The sequence below is a fragment of the Lissotriton helveticus genome, chromosome 9 (assembly GCF_964261635.1).
Source record: "Lissotriton helveticus chromosome 9, aLisHel1.1, whole genome shotgun sequence".
NCBI classification, from domain to species: Eukaryota; Metazoa; Chordata; class Amphibia; order Caudata; family Salamandridae; genus Lissotriton; species Lissotriton helveticus.
Genome location: NC_136070.1, coordinates 989,364,458 through 989,388,899, shown reverse-complemented (window position 1 = coordinate 989,388,899; position 24,442 = coordinate 989,364,458). Strand labels below are relative to the sequence as shown.

General features: G+C 44.1%; 1 protein-coding gene across 1 annotated transcript in view; it reads left to right on the top strand.

The window, feature by feature from the left end:
* The window catches only part of MAPKAPK3 (MAPK activated protein kinase 3), a 248,978-nt gene that overhangs the window by 138,490 nt on the left and 86,046 nt on the right, over positions 1–24,442 (top strand). The window lies entirely within an intron of this gene.

Genomic DNA, 24,442 nt, shown 5'->3' with positions numbered 1-24,442 from the left:
GAGCTATTTATGTAATCCTCTGATCTCTCGTATATGTCAAACATATGCATGACTTCTCTTTATATTAGGGAAGAGGTGTGTCGCTGCATCCAGGGCGGCTGACACTGGGCGCTGGGGCTCACGGTTCGATCCCTGGTTCTGGTGGCAAGGATCTGCCCAGCCCGCTGTGACTTTGGGCAATAGCTCGCTTAATCTTCCCAACGGCCCCCAGCGCCAGGTGCTTCCGGGTAGCTGTGCGCTTTACAAATACTGGATTTACATTTACATATTGCTTTAACCAATGTGCCCCTCCCCCCCCCCCCCCCGATCCCTACTGCATGTCCTGTTCCCTTGGTGTGTCCTCTAATCAGTGTTTTAAATTTGTGATCCGGACTTCAGCATGTTCCTTACTAAATTCCTAAGGCTCCAGCTCAACCTTTTCTGAGCAATCTTGTCCTCAAATCAGAAATGGGTTCTATCATTTAGATACATTCGCCCATTCCTCAAGAATGACTTACAACTATGTGAATTCTTCTTTGCTGTACTACCATCCCTGCTGACTCTTGTTTCCGGTGCTTTTATAACACTTGAAATCACATGTTCTGTCAGAAGGCCATCCAAATATTAGTAGTGTCTCACCTTCCCCATACACCATCAGCTTCCTTTAAGATCATGTCAACAAATTCCTGCTTGTGTTGTTTGTTTTATGGTGGTTTAGAACAGTTGTGATCTGCCTCAATATTGCTGCATTAAAAAAAAAAACTATTTTTATGATAAGATTTTAGGGGGTTGATTAGCAAAGAAGAGTTATGTTTTTATAGTAGTAAATATAGTATTATTATTTGGGATTTTCACAGGTAAATGACATGAATGAATTGCTCTGTAAATAGTGCATTTCTAGTGTTAACAGTAGTTTAGGCGAGACACTTAGCAAATAAATATCTAATTTAAAGTAATTATATGAAGGCAAAATGAGCTGAGTATTGGTACAATTGGATTATGTATTAATAGGTCATGAATGATGTAATATGTGAGGTAATAAGCAGTGAATGATAGGAGTGCAAGTTGCGGTTAGTTTACTGAACCATTGATGGCAAATTTCAGTTGCTGTTAGGGTTTTTTTCCTAACCATAATTTCCTTTTAATTGTGTTTATTTCCAGTGAACTTCAGAGGTGCTTTTTAAACATAGGTTATGATACTCTCAGCAAAGCCAATCATAACTTCACTTTAACCTTTTTTCCGTCAGTGAATTTCTGGGGTCTTTTCTACATCACCTTCTGTTTACTGCTAATCGTCGCTGCATGGATGTCAGCTGTGCGTATTAGGGACAAGCTCTGTGCCCATGCTGCTTGTGGGCGACAGTCCCTTCAACACATGGCATTTAGCCATGATAAGCAAGGATTGCCTGCTCTGCATGACTTATGACTAGAACTTTCGTCCAACCCTTCAAGGTTTGCAAACCCCTGCTCACACCGCAGTGGGATTGGTCACAGGGCCTTATTTTTCTTTAAACATATGTTGATGTGTTATATCCAAAGTCAAACATAAATGTACTGTAAGATTTGTTTTTCAGTGATTTGTGTAAGTTTAAAAAAAAAATCATATATCACACCCAAGAGTCTCCTGTGTCCAACCCTAGGCAAAAATCCACATGAAATTTAGTAGATCTTTAGTATATTGAGTTTCTGATCATATGCCAAGTTTTATGCAGATCAATCAATGGGGAGTAGTAACTTAGGCACCTTATTACAGATCTGCACTAAGTTTGGCAGTTCCTTTCATGTTTGGCTTACTCTTGAAATACTGAGTTTCTAAAAGTTATAAGCAAATCAAAAATACACCATCCGTCAAGATATCTTTAAAATGTAAGCTCTTCATGTCCCCACAGGAACACTTTTTAAAGGCTAATTTTCAACGACTACTGAACGCATTGGCGCTAAGCCAATCAAAGATACTTCTCGAGTAAAGTTCTGCCAATATAAGTTTGGCGCAATGTCGTTCTGTTGTTTTTAATGTATTTTGGGGCATATAATCCCGTGGGAGGTAAAATGATTGTTGTCACTTTTTATTGCAATTCTCTCCTACTCCAATGGTTTTTGGCCTCCATTTGTTGGTTGTGCATGAAACTGGACGATAGAAATCCATCGATGATGTACCTTTTTTGTGGAAATCTCTAAGCAAAATTGTCAAACGGTACAAAAGTTATTAAGAAAATAAAAAATACATATTTAATGGAAACTCTAACCTACTCACAAGTAAATAGGAGCTATTAGCACTGGTTTTGTATGTATATAAACATGTTACAATTCCCTAACACGTAAGGTGCTCTAAGAAGAATGCTAACAAGTTAAACAAGCGTTGGAAATTCAATAGGTCTTGTATTTATTTGAGTTAGAGCCATTGGCATTGTAAATGACTTTATGTCTTTTATTGTGTGTTATGGAGTGCATGTGTGTGGTGTGTAGTGGAAGTTTGTGGGTTAGGAAGATTTGATTAGATAGTTGTGGATTTGTGTGGCGTGGAATTGTCTGGAGTGGATTTGTGTTGTGGAGTTATGTGACATGGTGTTCTGTGGAATTATGTGGATAGTATTTATGTGGTATTGAGTGTACTGGAATTATGTGGAGTGGGTTTGTGTGTTATGGAGTTTAAATATGTTCAATGGTAGTTTGTGTTGTGGGATGGCATGTAGTGGACAGTAATTATGTGGCGTGCTGTTGAATTTTGTGGCATGATGTGCAATTTTGTGGTGTGGATTTGATGTATGTGTAGTGTAATTGTTTTGTTGATTTGATGTATGTGTTTTGGTGTTGGATAATGTATTGTGGACTGGAAATGTGTTTAGATGAACTGCGAGGTGTGGAACTGTGTGTATAGCTTTGTACTTTTGGTGAGGAAATAAAACAAATCGGTCGGAGCTTCGCTTTAGAGCTGTGTCTTCGGGTTTAAAAAAGAAAAACGTATGTTTGGACGCATAAGGGGAGCATTTTTGGGACTCCTTGTCATTATGTTTATGGCCAGGATGGAGTAGCAAAAGAGCCAAAAGGTGCCACCTACCTGAGGAAAGAAGGTATTGGAAGAGTTACAACAGAAACAAAGAGAGGACATCTTCAGCACGACCATGATGCCTTCTCAGAGTTGAACATAGATTGTGTTCCTGTGCATCCACTTCCAAATATAGCCCCAACACCATTATTAATCACTATCTGCCACTGTCCTTAATAGCATTGGCCCGTATTGAATAGTTAATGCTCCTGTGATGCAGCTAGGAGTTATGGCCCGCTCAGGGTCTTGGTACTGTAATAGATCAATGTTATGAAACAGAAAGTTCTTGCAGTAATTAGAAATTAAATGAAATATCTCAGTTAAAAATGGACCTATTTGGAAGCGCCATAAAACTATTAAACATAGAATTGCATTGTGATTGAATGCTGGCGGCAGGGGACACTTGTGAGCATTGGCAGGGTCAAGGTGCTCGCAAAGCTAGGGATCATATTCTGGCGTCATTCTTTTTTGTTAAACTTTATAAATACATTATTGCGATGCAAAACAAACTGCTCGCTCAGCGTGTAACAGTCGAAAGAGCAGAATTAAAAGGGTCAGCCAGTGGCAGCAAAAATGTTTTTTTTGAAGGCGCTTGTGTTGGGATTTTGAATTTATTAGTGGCATCCCTCACCGGATTACCCCTTTATTGCCCATAAAGGCACCTTGCACATTGTGTTGAGTTTCTAAGCACCCCCACTTGCGCAAGGTGTGAATGAATGCAAAAAATACACCCCCCTCGCCCATGGGTGCAGGTGTTCCAAAGGACAGGGAGACACCATGTCTGCAACAATGTGGGAGAGCTGTGCCGCTTTACCCTTGTGGTTAACCTTTGTTAAAATATGCCCAATAGTGGATGTATACTAATTTTCGCGCCCCTTTCACCCCTGCCTGGATTCACCTGGGAAGTAGTGCAGTTTTAAAGTAATTTGTGAAAGATACATGAAAGGCCCGGCTCCATAGGTATTTTATCTTGTGACAAGCTGATGCCCCCTTTGTACATATAAGCCTTTAAATGGGAGGGGTAGATGTGGCCGCCCCAGAAAAAGGGACAATCCAAAGGCAGAGTTTTGGCTGGGATGAGCGGTTGTTTAGTGACTGGAACGTGTAAATATTGAGTGTTGCCCGCTATAAAACTCCCAAGGAAGTGATATTGAGCTCAAATGAACAGATCTTGTGTTGCAGGAAGTGCGACCATTTGTAAAATTAAAGACAGCTGTTATAAAGAAAGGGGGTGGGGTCTGCGATCCCATATTATAGACCTTCGAAGGTTCTTCTAGGGGTGCCCTGGAGACAGCTGCTTGTTTTTATGTTTGCATTTGCACTATAAAGTAACCAATAGTGTGGTCTTGGAAGTTTAATGATACTAGTTCATGGAGATCGGAGGTGGTCTCTCCACCATGATGGCCTTTCGCCCATTGTAGCCTAATGATGCTATTAAAAACAACAGACATAGGTTGCTCCATTATTTTGTAAAGTTAATGTGACGTGAAAAGATTGTGTATGTTGACAATGTGGGCCGAGTTTTGCTAAACAGGGTTGAGTGGTTCTTTTCCTGCTCCCGTATGAGCTTACATTGCGGCTCCACTTAAGAGATTGTGCACTGTTCTGATATTACTTTCTTTTGGAAATGCCAAGTGCTTGGCTCACTTTCTGTGTGTGTGGATGTGAGGGCAAAGTGAGACAGGCCCCTGACAGGCAGGAGAAGTGGTGGACAGTAACCTGCCCAATTTCTATGCGCAGGCTTGGCTCTTTAGACATGAACCACTAGTGTGTTGCAGATACATGGGGTAGAGGAGGTGGGGTTAAGGCTGGAGCTGCCAAGGTTCAAGTCTTGACGTAGGATCAGCACCCTGTGATCCTGGCCAAATCACTTCATTTCCTGGTGTGTTTAGAAAAAGGAATATGTCCTCATACAATATAAGTGCCGCTTATGTAAGGCATTCCAGTATCTCTGAGTCGAGTTCATGCTAAAGAACAATGCAGAAATAAATTAGCCGACAAGGAGGAGAGAGATTGCATCTGATGTGGTCTGTGACGGATTGTGTTTTGGTAAGAAAATCTGCTGTGTTTGAAGGGCTGCATTGTAGGGAGCTGAGCAGTAGCAGTAAGTTGAATGTGGACGTATTATGGCCGGACAGCAGCACGCTCTAACCTGGTGCAGAGTGGTGTTGGCATCAGTGTTGCCCTAAAGAGCAAGCCCAAATTGCAATTCCCTGCGGTGGTCCCTCTGCCCACCTTTTCCCTTTCCATCTATCACCACCCAAACAGCCGCTGCAGTGTAGAGCAGTGGTTCCCAAACTTTTGACTCCTGAGGACCCCCATTGGGTCACCACTGGAAGCCGGGGACCCCCAAGAAAATTGTATGAGTTAAATTTTAAATATTAAAACAGTAATTTGAAAAAAAATACACACGTATGCACACAAAACAAATACTCAAAACAAATACTCAAAGGTCGAAGGATTTTGGGGCCAGATGTACGACCATTTCATTTAGTACCTCGCATTTGGCGACACATTTCAAGTGGCAAATTGTGTTTAACACTGTTTGGGATTCCCAATGGGGTCGCAAAAGGTTCATTAATGTTAATGAGCCTCTCGCAATTTGCGAGCCCATTGGGAATGCCAGCCCTTCCAGGTATGGTGGCCTGCTGGGCTCTGCAGGCCACCATGTTTGGAACTGCTTTTAAAGAAAGCAGTTTAAAAAAAATGCAGCTCGTTTACCATGCCTTTAAAAAAAGAAAATGAAACGTTTTCGTTTCATTTTCTAAGGGCAGGCAGAGGTCCCTGGGCCACTGCCTGCCCTTAACAAATTATTTTGCATGCATTTACAAAGGGGAAGGGGTCCCTTAGGGACCCCTTCCCATTTGCGAATGTATTACCATCTACTTGAAGTAGGTGGTAATTGTGAGTGTTTTGCGGCCGCAAAACTTTTGTACATGGTTTTGAGACTCGCTATTTGGAAGGGAATGCCCCTTCCAAATAGCAAGTTGGAAAACGTATTTAGCGAGTCGCAAACAAATTGTGACTTGCGAAATAGGCAATGTAGATGGCTCAATAGGTTTTTGCATGCGCAAACGGGTTCGGGAACACGTTCGCGCATATAAAAACGGATCGTACATCTGGCCCTTAGTATTTTATATTGAAGTAATAGCCCCTCTGTCACATGTATTTCATTTGTTTCATAGCATCTCTCATACCATTGTAGAATGTCAGAGCACTTTACATCACACACATTAGGAGACATTGAATCATACATGTAAAACAGTGTGTATATAAAATGTTTAAAGAGTGCTTGGTCTGGAAAAGCACAATCTCAGGATTCAGAACATAACACAGTGGCTAGCACTGACTTTGACATTAAAAATGTATTTCCACCCAAATAAATCTTTTTAGCTGCATCAGGATAATGAATAACTGGGAACAAACATAAGTTACTAACTGGTACCATGCAGTTTGCAAGCAGCTCTTTGATGACATTTTATAGGGCCCTTTTCTACATTACGATTGTCACTTATAAAGTGCACAGTAACAAAAGAATCTCTGTGACAAAAGAGGTAACCACGAACCTATGCACATAAAATGCTGCTTTTTAAAATGCATGTTACACATTCTTTGCAGTAGGCACATTAACCCTCTGTGCTACACTAGTTAAGTCAAAGCTGCCACTGAACAAAACTCTCCTCACGCTCCAGCAGGTATATTAATCACTGGCATTATCTTGACCCTTTTATTGTTGCTGGAAAGCTGCTAATTATACAAGAAACATTTCCGTGCTTTTAAGCTTTTAAAACTGTTGCCTACGGACCCCATGGGAATGTGTCACGGACCCCTGGGGGTCCGGGGACCACAGTTTGGGAAACACTGGTGTAGAGAACTGAGAAGGAAGTTGAATGTGGACGCATCATGGCGACCAGCAGAACGCTCTCACCTGGGCCAGAGTAAGGGCTGCGTTGTGGGAAACTGAATGTGGATGCATTGTGGCAGCCAGCAGCATACTCTCACCCAGCCACGGTCTGTGCAGGTAAGAACCGTGGGGCGCTGGGGCCGGGTGAGGGGGGATTTCGACGAACGATGATGAGAGAAAATGAAGGAAATAATTATTTTTCTTTGTCATCGTCCATTTAAATCCCCCCTCACCTGGCCCCGCTGCTCTTACCTGCATGGGCCGCGGCTGATCTCACCTGGTGCAAAGTAAGGGCTATGTTGTAGGAAGCTGAATGTGGCTGCATCGTGGTGACCACCAGCATGCCCTCATCTGGTGTAGAGTGTCTGTTGCAGCAGCGTTGTTCTGAAGAGATAGTCCCACGTTGCCGTTCCCTGCGGTGGTCCCTCTGCCCGCCCTCTCCATCTAGCACTGCCCAAACAGCCACCACGCAAAACGAAATTGGCATGCAGCGCTGCTCACATTACACATATATATTTTTTTAAAAGAGTTGGGCGAGCCGCTCATATGAAAATAAAGGCACTCGGCTGCCGCTGCTTAAGAAACACATAATATTTTTTAAGAAAGAGTTGGGCGATCTGCACATGCCAAACGACAGGCGCATGGTTGCCACTGTAAAAAATTAACCCGACTTAAAAAAATAAAAAGTGATAACATTCAGACGCTATGGAGCTGGGAGGGAGCGTCTTTAAAAGATAAAGCGTGGCATGCACAATCAGGTGCCACGCTGAGCCAGGAAAACCCGTGGAAGTGGGAGAAAGTGTGGTGCCTGCAACAACAGTTAGGAGAAAGTAATTAAGAAAATAATGTTTACAATGTGCAAATAACACATACTAAGTAACAACACATGTAACAGGGCCAGGCCTTATAGGAGGTTACTACAGGAGAAAAGGTGGTACTAAGGAGGGGCTACTAAACAATTTGACAAATGGAAAAACAACATTTCGAAAAGACAGTCAGAGGAGCCAATAAAATACATGGGCGGTAAATTAGCAGAGCTTAAAGCCCATATTCAGAATACAACATATCTAGAAGGAGTGCTAAAAAGCAGGAAAGTAAGAGAGGGGAAAAATGTACCACAGTAATCTTTCGTGTATGTTTAATGTGGCTTATACAGGATGAATCAGAGGAACCCAGCATGAGAAAAGGTGACAAACAAAGGTAAGAAATAAAAATGGGGTCACGGCTGCGTGAAATAAAATATATATTTTTCTAAAATCTGAGAGGCAACTAGACCAATATACAATGGGTGTACAGCAAAATTGCCAAGTACAGAGTGAATCGAGAGATGTGCTATCTTTGATTGTTTGATCCTTTATTTCAGGTTCATTAAAAAGAGGAAAACTTCAATACAGCCAACGCATTTCGCCCATATCTGGGCTTCTTCAGGGCTGCAATATATACAACTATGACTTACATTAATCCTTTTATTCTTTCAAGTCATAACAACATTTAAATAATAATTTTATATAAATACAATTAATTAACAAAAATAGATTAGACTATGCATTAATAAATCAAAAAGTAGACAAATGTATCATTACAACACATATTGATGAACATATATTATACAGTTGAAGAACTCATATGAATCAACTATTTTTCTTATCAATTCATTAGAACACAGCATCCATCAATTGGTATAAATGAAGTTTTATCAGAAACTGAGTACATACCAGGAAAAACTGAAATTAACAGTGTTTATGAACTGAAAATAATACCCGGTGATCTGAGCAAAAGCCAGACTCATTTTAATCTCACTGATATAGTATTGCTTGATGTAATTAGAGATCTTACACTCTCTAAGTCTAATGGAAAAATCCTTTCTCACATACCAACCCAGTATCCGCTCAGTATCTGTCTGTGACTGTAGATCCATCTTACCGGTAAGGGCTAGAATATTATGATGTGGTTGAATAGTCTTTGCAATGTGGAATGTTGAAATGACTGGTGGGTTATATGATAGAAAAGGCTGAGAATGATGTCCGGTTCTTGGTGGGGTGTGTATTCTACCTACCATATGTGTAGCTGAACCTAAGAAGTTTAAAACATCATATAGACTTATCCAGCATCTGAATGAGCACATATGTGTGGCTACTTTAGATGGGAATCGAAAGTGTGGATCATCTTACAGAGAGCTCAAATGCTACTGTGGTGTGGAATTGACTATGGAATTGGCTACCAAGGATAAAGTCACAGTTCCATTGAATGTTTATTATCAGTGGCAGCTTGCACGGATCGGGGTGGAGGGGTGGCGGGGCAGAGAGTGGGGGGATGGGGTAAAGAAAAATAAACCTACCTCCTTGCTGCGTCTCTCCTCTGTTGTCTTTCCATGTCCTGCCAGAACAGGAAGCACCCAGGCTCCCCTAAGCCAATCACAACGCATTGATTGTGATTACAGCCTGGAACGAGAACATGCAAAGTGCACAATCCCCCCCCCTGCTCTGTGAACAGAGGAGCCCTGCCCCACCCAGCAAAGTTTGCCAAAGCAGAAAAAAATTAAAATGATAAAACATCGAGTTATTATCATTTTATTTTCCTTTACCCTGTGAAAAGCAGTGGTGCGATGCTCCTCTGCCTTAGGAGCCGTCACTGTTTATTATTATGATTATGCTTGTCAGTGGAAATCCACCATCCTGGCATGTACTCTCCTTCACCCCATCCCCTACAACTTTTTTTGAGATCTATTGGAGGTGGCAGCTACATAAATTCCCTCCGGGTGCTGGACTGTTTTCACTGCATTTCTTCAATCTCTCTGGGTAGGCTTTTGCTTGAGCCATGTGTTTGATTCAAAAATGAAAATCTAACACCTTTATAGTTTGCAATGTATCCAGAAAAATGAGCTGACCAGGAACCTTACTGTTCTCACATGATGGTACGGCTGCTGACCTTTGTCTGTGTGAAATGAAGCCTATGATATACAACTATGCCCCAGCACATCACAACACATCTCCTTTTGACAGTGCATTCAGTAATAAAAATTGTGCACCTGTCTCTGACTCGTTTGGCGGACAAATAAACCCCTGAAATTCATTATGACCAACCATTAATAACATAAAAAAATTAAAGAATTAGACTCTATATCAATCAATGAATCAATCATTCAAACAATCAGGATTTGTAAAGCGCAGATAATCCCCCAACAGAGTATCCAGGCGCATACAGGCCCCGGGGGCTTATTCGAACAAACAGGTCTGAGGTCCATTCGGAATTCAGGACATGAGTTGATGGTCTGGAGGTGCGTGGAGAGGCTGTTCCAGGTCTTTGCTGTGATGAGAGAGAAGGAGCTTCCTCCACTTCGGTTTTGGTAGCTGCTGGGAGAATGGTCAAGTGAAAGGGAGTTGGAGCGTAGTCTTCTCAATGGTTGTTGGAAGTTCAGGCAGTGGTTAATGTAGGCAGGTCCTTGGTTGTGCACAGCCTTGTTTGCGTGGGTAAGCAGCTTTAAATGGCATCTCTTCTGTACGGGGAGCCAGTGGAGTTTCCTGAGGTGGGGTGTGATGTGAGTTCATCGGGGAAGGCTGAGGATGAGTCTGGCTGTGGTGTTCTGCATGGACTGAAGTCTCTGTAGAATTCCTACACTGAGGGCATTGCCACAGTCCATTTGGCTGGTGATAAGGGCTCGTGTCACAGTGCGTCTTGTGTGTAGTGTTAGGTACTTGAAGTTCTTACATAGCATGCGCAGAGTGAATAAGCAGACGGAGGAGAAAATGTTGATCTGAGATTTCATGGTGAGCTTGTTGTCAATGATGATTCCGAGGTTTCTTGTGTAGTTGGAGGGAGTGGGTGCGGGTCCTAGGTCTGATGGCACCAGGAGATATTGCATGTGTTGCTGTTGTTACCAAAGATCAGTACTTCCATCAGCTGCAGGCAGATGTTCTTCATCCAATCAGCGACGTTTGTCATGCATGTGTGAAAGCTGGTTCTGGTGGTGGTGGAGTCGTTGGTGAGTGAGAGGATGAGTTGGGTGTCAACTGCGTAGCAAATTATTTTTACATCATGGTATCTGATGATGTTGGCCAGCAGAGACATATATGCGTTGAAGAGCATGTGCTGAGGAATGTGCCCTGGGGGATACCGCAGGTGATCTCCTTTGGTTCAGAGGTGAATGGTGGGAGGTGGATCCTCCCAGTTCTTGTAGTGAGGAAGGTGATGATCCATCTGAGCGCATCCCCTTGGATGCCGAAGTGGTGGAGTCTTTCGATCAGTGTGTGGTGGTAAACAGTGTTGAATAATACCGAGAGGCCAAGTAGGATCAAAGTTGCTGTTTCTCCTCGGTCGAGGAGTGTTCAGATGTTGTCGGTGGCTGCGATCAGAGTGGGTTTGGTACTGTGATTTCTGCGGAAGCTGGATTGGGAGGTGTTGAATATCTGGTTCTGCTCCAGGTGTGTCATGAGTATATTGTTGATGATCTTTTCAAGTACCTTCGCTGGGAATGGGAGCAGGGAGATTGGCTGGTAGTTGTTGAGTTACCTGTGTTTGCAGAGGGTTTTTTGAGTAGTTGTCTGACTTTGGAATGTTTCCAGGTGACGGAAACAAGCATCCTTGGACCGGTCTAGGGCAGACCTGGCTTGGCAGTTCGGGCTGGACTGGCTCCATGAGGAACAGGGTCATGACTGTTTTGCATATGGCTGTGTCTGAACTGGGTAGGCGAAGTGAGCTAAAGAACGATGATGTGTTCAACCCAGATCTGTGCATGGGGGTGAGTGTCTGAAAAGTATCGGCGCTCCGTCCATCATGTCCTTGTGTTTGCTTTGTTCGCCCTAGGTTGGCAGGGTATGCCCAGATGTGGGTCTCTTGCTCACTTTGCCATTGGATAAAAGCAAGCCTGGCTGATGAGGGGTGTTACCCTGAAACCAGTCCCACGATGCTTGTGTCCGGTCCAAGGAAGACCTGGCATGGCAGTTCAGTCAGTACTGTACCCATGAGGAACAGGGTCAATACTGATTTGCATATGGTTGGGTCTGAACTGGGTGGCAAAGTGAGCTAAAGAATGATGATCGATTCAACCCAGATCTGTGACTCGGGGTGAGTGTCTGAAAAGTTTCAGCGCGCCGTCCATCATCTCCTCATGTTTGCTATGTTGTTTTCGTTGGCAGCCGGGTTGGAAAATTCCTTAACAATGTTTAAATAATCTTGGTGTTGTAGGTGCTGGTTTCGATGCATGCAGCAATGGCTGTCTTCTTTGTTACCCTCAGGCATTGCCCTCAGGTTGGGGGAGGTCTTGAAGGTTGCCCTGTCAGAGGTGTCCTTGTTGGTGCACCATCTCCTCTCCAACTGTTCGCTGTTCTGAGTCCTTGGGTGTACCAGCTGGTCATTTTAGAGTATTTTCTCTGGATGTTGCTCTTGATGGGTATGATGCTGTCTACAGAGTTGGTGATCCAGCCATTGAAGTTTTTCTCTCCCTGTTCAAGGTTGGTGGCGGTAGTGGGGTTGGAGATGTTGAGGGCATTCGCCCAGCTGGTCTCTAAGATTTTGTTCCACCTCTGGTCTGGTGCATTGGTCATCTTGCGGGTGGTGGTGCGGGGCTGGAGATGCTGAAGTGGATGATGAAGTGAACGGTCCATGTGAGTTCTGTGACATAGCTGTATTTGATGCAGTTGCTGAAGGTGAAAATTGGATCCAGCATGTGTCCTGTGAGGTGTGTAGGATTGTGGATGATCTGGGTCAATCCATGGCTGCTCATACTGTTGAGAAAGTGTGTGGTGTTTTTGTCATTGGGGTCGTCGATGTGGAAATTCAGGTCACTGAGGAAGATGTAGTCCTTGAAGTCTAAGGGTAGGGGCACAATGAAGTCAGCGATGAAGCTGAAGTGTGGGCCTGGGGAATAGTATGCCAGGGTGCCTCAGATGGTTTTCTTATTGTCCGTCTGGAGCTTGAAGTTGAGATGTTCCATGGGTGGTGGTGGCACACTGTATGGTCTTTTTGTGGATGATGGCTGTTTTCTCCTCCCCGCTTGTTGGTGTGCTCCTGGTGAGTGATTTTATATCCATCTGGGATTACTGTGGCAATGTCTGGGGCGAATGTGGCTTTGAGCCGGTTCTCAGTGAGGAAGACTATTTAGGGTGCGAGGGTGGTGGTGAAGGCCCATAATTCTGTGGAATGCTTGCATGGTGAGCGTGTTGAGAAGGACCCAAATCTCAAGTAGTTCACTTTTTGACTCTACTTTTGTAATTTGATGGTTTAGATAGTATCTAGTCTGCTTTTTTTTTCTTCTAAAAAACAAACAGCCCACCAGTGCACAACAAAATACCCTGACGATTGTTCCAAAGACAAATAGGATTAGTTCCCAGCACTGCTCTTCACAAGGATAAACATTACTTCAATACTACTCTCATCTGTATGCTTTTGCTAGCTGATATCAGAAAAGATTTTACTATTTCAGAGATAGCATCTATAATGGGCATGACATCACTAACCTAAAGAGCTTTGCATCCATCATCGAAGTGTGTACATTTCGTGCTCTAGGTTTTTCAAATGTGCTTTGCTATTGTTTAAAAGAGATAGGTACGCGAGAGTTATCATTCAGGAATTAATCTATTTTATCACTTACAGGCTAATCCATTGCCTGTATTTTGTTTGGTGGCTCACGTCGCTGGTAGAAACAAAGTGCATTAGTACAGAGATCACAATTAACCTAGCATTTCTTGTGATAGCTGGCTGCTGATAACCTGTCTTCCTTTTTCAGTTCCTAGCTTTCATTCTGCCACTAGTGATTAACTTCTTTGTAGCAATTATCAGCAAGTGAGATAAACAGATCTAGAAAGCTGAAGACTGTAAAACAATTAAAACAGACAAATTAAGAACCTGGAAATGGAAACTCCATTTAAATTGTGCGAAAGCTAGAGCACAACATTAGATTTTAACACTAAGGCCCTGATTTCAAGTTCGACGGTGCTGGGGTAGCTTTAAAATAGCATGTAATTTTGCTGTTATTGTGTGGTAATTTCACACAAGTTCCATAGAATGAGGAATTACCATATGGGACCAAGTTTTCTGGCCATAAACCACGCAGCATCCTCTAGTCCTTGCAGTTTACTCATTCATCACATGCTCTGAGCAGGTGGTAAATGTGTGGGCTTTCATTTAAATAATCAGTGCGCTCAAGGAATTGTAAACTTTCTTCAACACATTTGATAAGAATGGTTTATAAAGGGGAAAGTCTAGGATTAGGTACACAATGTTTGATGTACATGGAGTGAAACCCCTATCCATTTGCATGCAGCACATTGCACTACACACTACCTTACGCAGAGAAATGAACCACAATATCTCACGATCCTGGATTTTGGTGAATCCGATAACTAAACAATTCTTAATAAAACAAAATGTATAAATAAGAATAATACATCAGCACGGTTGTGATAAGCCCAAAATCAACATTGCATAACCAATCATCACACATGCAGCATAGCAATCCATCTCACAAACTAAAAACTTCAGCAGTCCACCACAAACACTTCAAAAATACGCAACACACAGGAGCATTCCACCCTATTCATACTTACACTTCCAAATCATCCACAACAGCAATTCAAGTCAGACTTCTCTGCAACATCCCGCTACCAGGAGTGTCACTAGAAAATTCACTATCTCCCTATACTGGGCATAAAGGGAAAAGGAAAAAGGGTTTCTTAGCAAAAAGGAAATACTCTTTAACATGCAACCATCCTCTGCTACCAAGATTTGTGGAAAGAAAATCATCCCCAAATTTGTGACACACCAAAATTTGATTCATTCTTTTTTTCCATTGTTTACTGTATCGGAGATGGTGCTAAACCTCAATTTCCTGAGGCAATGTCTCCCTGCATTAAAGCACCTCCCCAAACCGCAATTGGCAGAACAAAAACCGCTCATTAAATAATGGGGACCACTTAATAATTGTGTTCTAGTTCAATGAAAAGTTAAAGTGTTTTATTACAAAAAATACAAAGTAAGTGGCATACAGTCAATGCCATGAAGGCTCTTAGATGTCTCAATTGGCAACAACATGATAATAAAATCAAGCAGCATCCCCGGGAGCATGAGACAGCTTTGGAAATTTCTGGCTCACCCCCAACATCAAGAGGTTCTTATACAGAAGTTTCGCATAGTAAATTAGAGAAATTGCTAAATCACTGTGATGTGAACAAAAGTATAATTTATTTTGCAAATCAGGACACAAAAATAGTACACCCCCTTACCGTAACACATAAGCAATCAATCAATCAGGACTTTGTATAGCGCGTCTACTCACCAGTGAGGGTCTCAAGCACCATCCCTTTTTAAAAAAATATATACAATATTCTCTATGCTAATGTCATCCGGAGATGTTCAAACAAATACGAAACATTTAGATAATACGACTTTTCCCTATAAATGAACCCAGTGAAGAAACTACATGAGATCAATGCTTGTTTGCACCACAGCACTTTCAACATGAACAAGGCAACTACTGCAGTGGAAATAAACTATGATATCATCAGCTAAACAATGTTCTGAGAAGCCTGAGAGGAGAGGATGTTTGTGGAGGAGTAGGAGTGAGTAATGGAGATGGCATCCATTTTGTTCAAGAAGGAGATTTACACAGACATGTGATCTACATAAAATACATTAACTTCACTTCTAAAGATCATATGAAATTTGTTTCAATTACATCTGTATGAATCCAGTCTGTATATGTAGGAATATTTGTAAAATTGCATATTATATGCCAATATTAATGCACCAAAATATAAAATGGAAAGAAATCCCAGAGGAGCATATATTAGTATTAAAGAAATAAATATACTGGACATGTTAAAGCATAGGGTGGATGGGCATTAGAAGAGCATTGTTACCAATATTCCTGAAAGAACATTGATTACTTGGGCTTGAGACTGAAGTATTACATTCACATTCACAGTTCACATTCACTGAAACTGAACTCGGACAAAACGGAGGTCCTCATCCTCGGCTCCACCCACTCTGCATGGGATGATTCCTGGTGGCCGGCCACGCTGGGAGCTGCCCCGACCCCCACCAACCATGCACGCATTCTGAGGTTCATCCTGGACTCAACACTCTCTATGACCCAGCAAGTTAACGCTGTTTCCTCCTCCTGCTTCAATGCCCTCCGCATGCTCCGCAAGATTTACAGATGGATCCCCACCGAAACCAGAAGAACACCCAAGCACTCGTCAGCAGCAAGCTTGACTACAGCAACACCCTCTATGCAGGAACCACAGCCACACTCCAGAAGAGACTCCAATGCATACAAAACACCTCCGCATGCCTTATCCTCGGACTCCCTCGCCACAGCCTCATCACCACCCACCTGAGAGACCTGCTTTGGACCCACGCAACAAGAGGATCACCTTCAAACTCCTTACTCACGCTCACAAAGCACTCCACAACACCGGACCGGCATACTTCAGCGAACGATAGTCCTTCTACACCCCGAACCGCTAGCTTCGCTCCACCGACCTTGCCCTCGCCAATGTCCCACACATCTGCCGAATGACCACCGGCAGCAGATCATTCTCCCACTTCACTGCCAAGTCATGGAACACCCTCCCCGCCCACCTGCGCCGGACCCAGGACATGCTGACCTTTAGGAGACTTTTCTAGACCTGGCTGTTTGACCAGTAGCTGCCTCCCTCACCCCCTTAGCGCCTTGAGAACCTCACGGGTGAGTAGCGTGCTCTACAAATGCTTGTTTGATTGATTGACTTCTGAAAATATTTTTCTAAATGTAGTCGTCTCCCAGACCGGCGCCTTCCTCCAGAACTGCATAAGCCGTGAGTAAACAAAAAGAGGGAATTCCACAAGAAATGAACTAGGACAGGCGAGAGCCTTATGCCTCACTAATGTGCATGGAGTGCATGCATAGAAAGGCAGGGATACATCCATTAAGGCTGACGTAGGCCCCACACCCCTAACGGGCTCATAGCGCGGGCCAAAACATGTTGGCACGATCTTTTGAGGTTATTTGAGCAGTTATTCAAAACAAATGTCAATATATGCTTTTATCCATACCCCAGGTACCCTTCGAATAAAGGAATACTTTTGGGTATACCTGCAGGTACTTTTAACTACTAAGCCCTATCTGGATCTCTGCTTATCCAGTTATTCATTCTAAGAACTCCTATTTCTATCTGTGGTTAAGTCCGCCCTGGTGTGGATAGGCGCTGATGAGGAAGCATGCCACAATAACTGAGTGTGGTGTCTACTTCAATATCTTTGGATACATCAGAGGTTTGAGGAGGGGCCTCCCTTGAAATATTCCAGTTGTCCTTGTGTATGGGAAGCAATTAATATTTCCCTTAGCTCAAATGTAATTTTGTTAGCAAAGGGTCTGCGTTTAGTGCAGAGTGTATATTCCTTCTTATTCCATGCCATATGTCCAATGTCATTCTGTGTAACTGCTTGCATTCTTTCCAGCCGTATCTGTGTTAAGTGGTCCTTTATTTTTGTGTCAGACTCTGTGTTTGTGGGTTTGTAAACCTTGTTACCTAGATTTCGTTGGCATAGCGCTAACTTTCCACCATCCCTAACTCTCCATCAGACACTCATTTTTAGGTCTCGGCAACGAGAACTATTGTCGCCGAGTAAGCTCGCAAGGGAGTACAGAGCGGTGCACGAGCCGACCAGGGTCTGTGGACGCGCACACACAAAGGCAGGCAGGCAGGCACACACCAGACACACACAGACAGACACACGCACGCACACACACACACACACACACACACACACACACACACCCTCCCTCTCTGCCCCCTCCCTCTCTACCCCCACTCACCGGGCTCTTTCCCTCTGCAGCGGGTCAGTCACGGCAGCAGGTAGGCTCGGTTTCTTCTCCAGCGATCTTCAGCTGATGTGCACGCTCACGCTGCGTCTCCTGCGCGCCCACCACGCTGTTTCGCGCCCGTTGATCCTCAGCTTGTGATTACTACTCCTTCTAACCCGGATTCTAAATTACTATTTCTTGGTTCTCTAACTCCACTCTGTTGATTCGTAACAAACTGATATTCAGCACATTTCACAGTCTCGCTTTTGCTTCTCATAAATACAATAAGATTATTTTAAGCAATGTCTACCCTTCTTTTGGTTCTGTGCCTATTATGCTTCAGACGATAGAGTTTTAGAAAGTGTGGTGGAAGATTCCATGATATCAGTGGTGTGCACAGTGCAGAGTGAGTGTGTAGAGTGCAGAGTAGTGAGTGCAGAGTAGTGAGTGCAGAGTAGTGAGTGCAGAGTGTGAGTGGAGAGTGTGAGTGGAGAGTGTGAGTGCAGAGTGTGAGTGCAGAGTAGTGAGTGCAGAGTAGTGAGTGCAGAGTGTGAGTGCAGAGTGAGTGGGCAGAGAGAGTGTGCAGAGAGTGTGCAGAGTGAGTGTGCAGAGTAGTGAGTGCAGAGGAGTGAGTGCAGAGGAGTGAGTGCAGAGTAGTGAGTGCGCAGAGTAGTGAGTGTGCAGAGTAGTGAGTGCGCAGAGTAGTGAGTGCGCAGAGTAGTGAGTGCAGAGTAGTGAGTGCAGAGTAGTGAGTAGTGAGTGCAGAGTAGTGAGTAGTGAGTGCAGAGTAGTGAGTGCAGAGTAGTGAGTGCAGAGTAGTGAGTGCGCAGAGTAGTGAGTGCGCAGAGTAGTGAGTGCAGAGTAGTGAGTGCAGAGTAGTGAGTGCAGAGTAGTGAGTGCTGAGTAGTGAGTGCAGAGTAGTGAGTGCAGAGTAGTGAGTAGTGAGTGCAGAGTAGTGAGTAGTGAGTGCAGAGTAGTGAGTGCAGAGTAGTGAGTGCGCGGAGTAGTGAGTGCAGAGTAGTGAGTGCAGAGTAGTGAGTGCAGAGTAGTGAGTGCAGAGTAGTGAGTGCAGAGTAGTGAGTAGTGAGTGCAGAGTAGTGAGTAGTGAGTGCAGAGTAGTGAGTAGTGAGTGCAGAGTAGTGAGTAGTGAGTGCAGAGTAGTGAGTGCAGAGTGCAGAGTAGTGAGTAGTGAGTGCAGAGTAGTGAGTAGTGAGTGCAGAGTAGTGAGTGCAGAGTAGTGAGTAGTGAGTGCAGAGTAGTGAGTAGTGAGTGCAGAGTAGTGAGTAGTGAGTGCAGAGTAGTGAGTAGTGAGTGCAGAGTAGTGAGTGCAGAGTGCAGAGTAGTGAGTGCAGAGTAGTGAGTGCAGAATGCAGAGTAGTGAGTGCAGAGTAGTGAGTAGTGAGTGCAGAGTAGTGAGTGCAGAGTAGTGAGTAGTGAGTAGTGAGTGCAGAGTAGTGAGTAGTGAGTGCAGAGTAGTGAGTAGTGAGTGCAGAGTAGTGAGTAGTGAGTGCAGAGTAGTGAGTGCAGAGTAGTGAGTAGTGAGTGCAGAGTAGCGAGTGCAGAGTAGTGAGTAGTGAGTGCAGAGTAGTGAGTAGTGAGTGCAGAGTAGTGAGTAGTGAGTGCAGAGTAGTGAGTGCAGAGTAGTGAGTGCAGAGTGCAGAGTAGTGAGTGCAGAGTAGTGAGTGCAGAATGCAGAGTAGTGAGTGCAGAGTAGTGAGTAGTGAGTGCAGAGTAGTGAGTAGTGAGTGCAGAGTAGTGAGTGCAGAGTAGTGAGTGCAGAGTAGTGAGTGCAGAGTAGTGAGTAGTGAGTGCAGAGTAGTGAGTGCAGAGTAGTGAGTAGTGAGTGCAGAGTAGTGAGTAGTGAGTGCAGAGTAGTGAGTAGTGAGTGCAGAGTAGTGAGTAGTGAGTGCAGAGTAGTGAGTGAAGAGTAGTGAGTGCAGAATGCAGAGTTGTGAGTGCAGAGTAGTGAGTAGTGAGTGCAGAGTAGTGAGTGCAGAGTAGTGAGTGCAGAGTAGTGAGTGCAGAGTAGTGAGTAGTGAGTGCAGAGTAGTGAGTAGTGAGTGCAGAGTAGTGAGTGCAGAGTGCAGAGTAGTGAGTAGTGAGTGCAGAGTAGTGAGTAGTGAGTGCAGATTAGTGAGTAGTGAGTGCAGAGTAGTGAATGCAGAGTAGTGGGTAGTGAGTGCAGAGTAGTGAGTGCAGAGTAGTTGTGGAAAAGTAAATTTTGCCATGTTCTGTGTCCCTACGTGTCATCCATCATATGTTATGTGTGCATGATTAATATGCATATGTTATTCCCCATGTTTGATTAAAGACGCAATTATGGTTGTGTCCACCTCTAGTATGCCAGTTTCCAGTTCTCGTGAATAATACGAGTATCAGGCCTATGTAAAGTTACGTTGCCACGTTTCTCAGTGTGCACGTTATTCCATTGTAAAGTCCCCGTTTCTAGGCCTCAAAAGGGCCCGGACACCAGATTCAGCTCCTGTCTCCTGAAGCCCTCGCTGAGGAGCGATACAGCCCCCACCTGTATCCTCGACCCTTCACTTACTTCCTGCCTCACAATGCCCGGTTCAGGCTGGCTCTGCCTCTGAGTCTGCCAAGAGTATGTTATGATTCCAGTTATCAGTTCAGTCCTCCTTCTCTGCATTCCTAAGCTACTGAATCGCATCAATAGTTTCCGTCATTGTCTAGCTTTTACGTCTCTATGTAAGAGAAATACTGCATTTAATGGTCATTTAATATTCTTCATCACGCACTACATGTAGAATAATGCATGCTCCAGTCTTAGAGTCTGTTAGCCTTTCCCCTCCTGACTTCTAGTTTATATCAACATGTTCCCTAAACATCAGATACTAGATACTGCTTAGGTACATGTCGCCCTGACTCTCCAGACTTCAGTCTCTGCTCCTAGCACAGAGTTCATAGCCCCCAGCTTCTCCTAGTAACACGTCATTGCCAGTTTGCGCGCACCATCAGGTTAGAGGTCCCGGCTCCTCAGGTAGCCCCCTCCATGGTTTCCGCCCCATTCATGACATATTTTGTTACGTTTGCATCACATGTCTATGTATACGCCCTGTTACACCTCTTTTCACCCTTATCTTTCGCGACTGCTACGCGTCACGCTTTCTGCTCCACCCACTGCTACGCCTATTGCAATGTAATGCTATGTGTTTGCGCTATGTATATATGCTCATGTACTGTTATTAAAAAAGTTATCCTTCCTAGCCGTCATTCCCGATCCTGCCCCGGCAGCTGCCATTCTGTTCCCGTGCAGGTTGTCCTGTTCCTGTCCTTATGCTGTATTAAACCTGCAAAACTCCTACTACCTCGAATCTTGACTCTTATTTATTGAGCTATCTGTTATTCATTCATCCATTCAAAAATAGGGTATTATTTATTTATTTACCACATAATGGCGCCCGAACAGGAACTTGCCCTTTCCCCACGCGTCGGTGAAGCCACGCCGACCCCCTGACCCTCTGCAGTCGTGACGGAACTCTTCTGCGCACCGGCAGATATTTCTGCTTCAAGTATCCCTCAGGCCCACGGAGGAGACGGAGGAGGCGGTCCAGCATCCAGACGAGACGGTGGAGGAACGCGGCGAGTCCCGACCAGAGCCCAAGCCGAGAGTCCAAGGTCCGAGGTATCCGGAGGTCCACCCGTAACTGAAGTCCGAAGTTCGTCGTCCGTCGTCGTAGCAGTCCAGTCCAGTCCGAGGCCTTCCGTTCTTGCTGCCCGGTGAGTACCGTTACTGGGGTGGTATCTGGACAGGGTCAATCTAATTGTCTCTGGTCTGTGGGTTGGTGGTACACAGACTCACAAACGAAGTGTCCACTTCGGTGGATGCGGGTCCTGACGTGTCTCTTGATGAGACCGGTAAGTTTCGTACTGTTTCAGCAGTGCATCTAGTTTCTGTTCTAGTCAGTTCTGTTCTCGAGAAAATTCATGTATTCTGTGTTCCATATTCCAGGTAGTATTCTGTTCGAACTGTTATTTTAAATGTTCTTCATGTATTTTAATGTCGTGGTATGAATGGGGAATAAGTATCGTGTTCATTGTGTATTGTATTGTGTCTAGATTACAGTACAGTCATGCCCTTGTTTTCTAAGTTACGTCAGTTAAAAACTAGAAAGGGTCTGCTGGAAGCAGCAGTTCCCGTCCCGCCCAGGGACAGTCCAGGTCATTTTATGTATCAGAAGCATGGCATAAGTGCCATATTATATCTAGATTTATGGGTAGAGTACACCAAAGAGTTGGAAGAAAAGTATAGATGGCCCGTATCAGGTACGTGGGATGCCGAGTGCATCATGAGAGTAGAAGAGGCATTATGGAAAAAGAAAGCCAGACAGTCACAGAAAGATGCCATCGAGTTATGGCGCAAAGAAGCTCATAAAAGAACCGAAAAAGAAATCAGGAAGTCAGAATTAAGTAGAGAATCTCAAGAGCGAGCCCAAGAAAAAGAATTAATCGAGATAGGTGAACAAGTTAAAACTGAACAGTCAGACAGACGGAGGAATGCCCTTATTAAGGGTATGTACCCTCTTCTTGCCGAGGGTTTGCCAAAAGCGACCCCGGAGGCATCCAGTAATTTCCCGCCACCATTAGTTCCGACCAAGCTACGTCACAAACCGACCGCAGCTGATATTTTTATTTCGTCCTATTTGGACGACACAGTCCCAGAATATGTAAATCCTGTTCGCGCTCCGCCAGTCCCTGTAAATCAGGCACTTCCCGTTCCTCCAGACACCGGGGCACCCCTTGCAGTACCTGCTACGGCCCCCCTGGTCCAGCCCGCCATACCAGTTCAGCCCGCATTTCAATTTCCCGCCACACTAGTACGAAGAGGATCAGTCGACGATTCTAGTTTAGGGGCCGCAGGAGGAGGTCCTCCTCAGACCCCGCCGCCACATAAGCGTTTAACGTCAGCCGAATTACATGCACAAGCGTCACAGCGTACGCCCAGACATCAGACTGTAGCAGAAATAAGAAAAGCCCTTAATGAATGCGGCTATGATCCAGTCCCAGGCGAGGATAATATGGTTTTATATTCATTTCGCGTAAGAAAGGTGGCCGAGTATCTAGTCACCCTACCGAATATGAAAGAAGACCTAGACAGAATATATCGTTTCATCCGTACAGGGGATGATCCAGAAAGCATTAGCGAGGCCATGTCTCAAAGGAAAGCCGAGATCCAGCTTATGATACTAAAGTTTCTGATTAACTGTCTAATAAGAGAACAAGATTACCCGTCTAAAGATCCGGCCAAAATGAAAATCTTGACAAGGTGGAGTGATAATATAGCCGAGGGTAAGCACAAGACCGTCGGTGCTATGGAGAGTATGTACAAGAAAATCCGTAAAGAAGTAATAAAGTTACACGAACAGCGAAAAGCAGCACAAGTAAGCGAGAAAGAAAGTAACTCTGATACTGAAGAGGTAGAGGACGAGAATCCCGCCAGAATAGCGTATGTAGGAAAATCTAGATTTCCAGATCGCCATTTACGCCTAGAACACAAGTCTACTTTCCATCACCCAGCACCAGAACAAGGTTCTCTAGAACAAGTGTTTCAAGCCACCGATCACATTCTGAAATCACGAATCGGTTACAGTGAGTTAAGTACTATGCATGAACAAGAACTAGCCCGATCAGCAGTCCGATGGATTACTGATTCTACCACTTTTCCAGACGAAATAGTGGCACAAATGTTTCTGAAACTGCCCCCAGCCGAGCAACGACTGGTGGGTATGTATATGATCCAGCACCTCATTACATTGTATGAGGGTCAGCACTCTGATCCAGGCCCGTTACATGATATCCTGAACGAGTTACTCCAGTATAGATGGAAAGGTCTAGGTACCGATTTAATTAGTGTCATTCTAGAACAGCGCCACAAATATAGAACGTTTTTGAACCCGCATTTTGTTCATGTCTCACCCCCAGAAAGTAAACCATTTTACATGGAAAGACAGAATCCGTTACGAGAAGTCCACCCAGTTAGAGGAACGGGTGGCGAACTAGAACGAGTGTTTGTTTACACTCCGATTACAAAGATGGAACTCCTAGAGATGAAAAAATTAATTCCCTGTCATGATAAAGATCCAGCAGGGTTCCACCGAGAATTGAAAGACATGCTCCGTATGGGAGAATACACGTATCCAGATATAATTAAAATGTTAAAGGTTCTGTTGCCCGCAGGGGTGTATGAAAAGCTCAAGGAAAAAGAATGGGAGGTGGGAGAGAAAAAGATCGATTGGGCAGTTCTAGAAGCTGAAGATAAGGCACGAGTACCAGGTACCGGTCTTGGAGCGAAATGTAAAGAATTACCTGAATTATTGATTCAAGTTTTACCCAGATTGTTAACAACGAAAAAGGAAGACTGGGATGCAATCTCAGCCTGTAAACAGAAACAAGACGAAGACATTAGTGATTTTTATTCTAGATTTGAGAAATGTTTTAGCATCAACAGTGGCCTCAAGACAAGTAGTGAGTCATACCCTCACCTTTTTGTTACTAAATTAGTCGAGAATTCAAGTCCACAAATTAAGAATCGAGTTTTGAAAGTCGAAAGTACCTGGCAAGCTAATACCCCGTCCCAGATGTTACAGATGCTCCAATACCACCAGAATAGAATCAGAGAAGAACAGGACCACGAAAGGAAACGTATGAAAGACACGAAAATGAAAGTACTAGTTGCACAATCTGTTCCTCAAGACAGTCAGAAGAGGGGTCC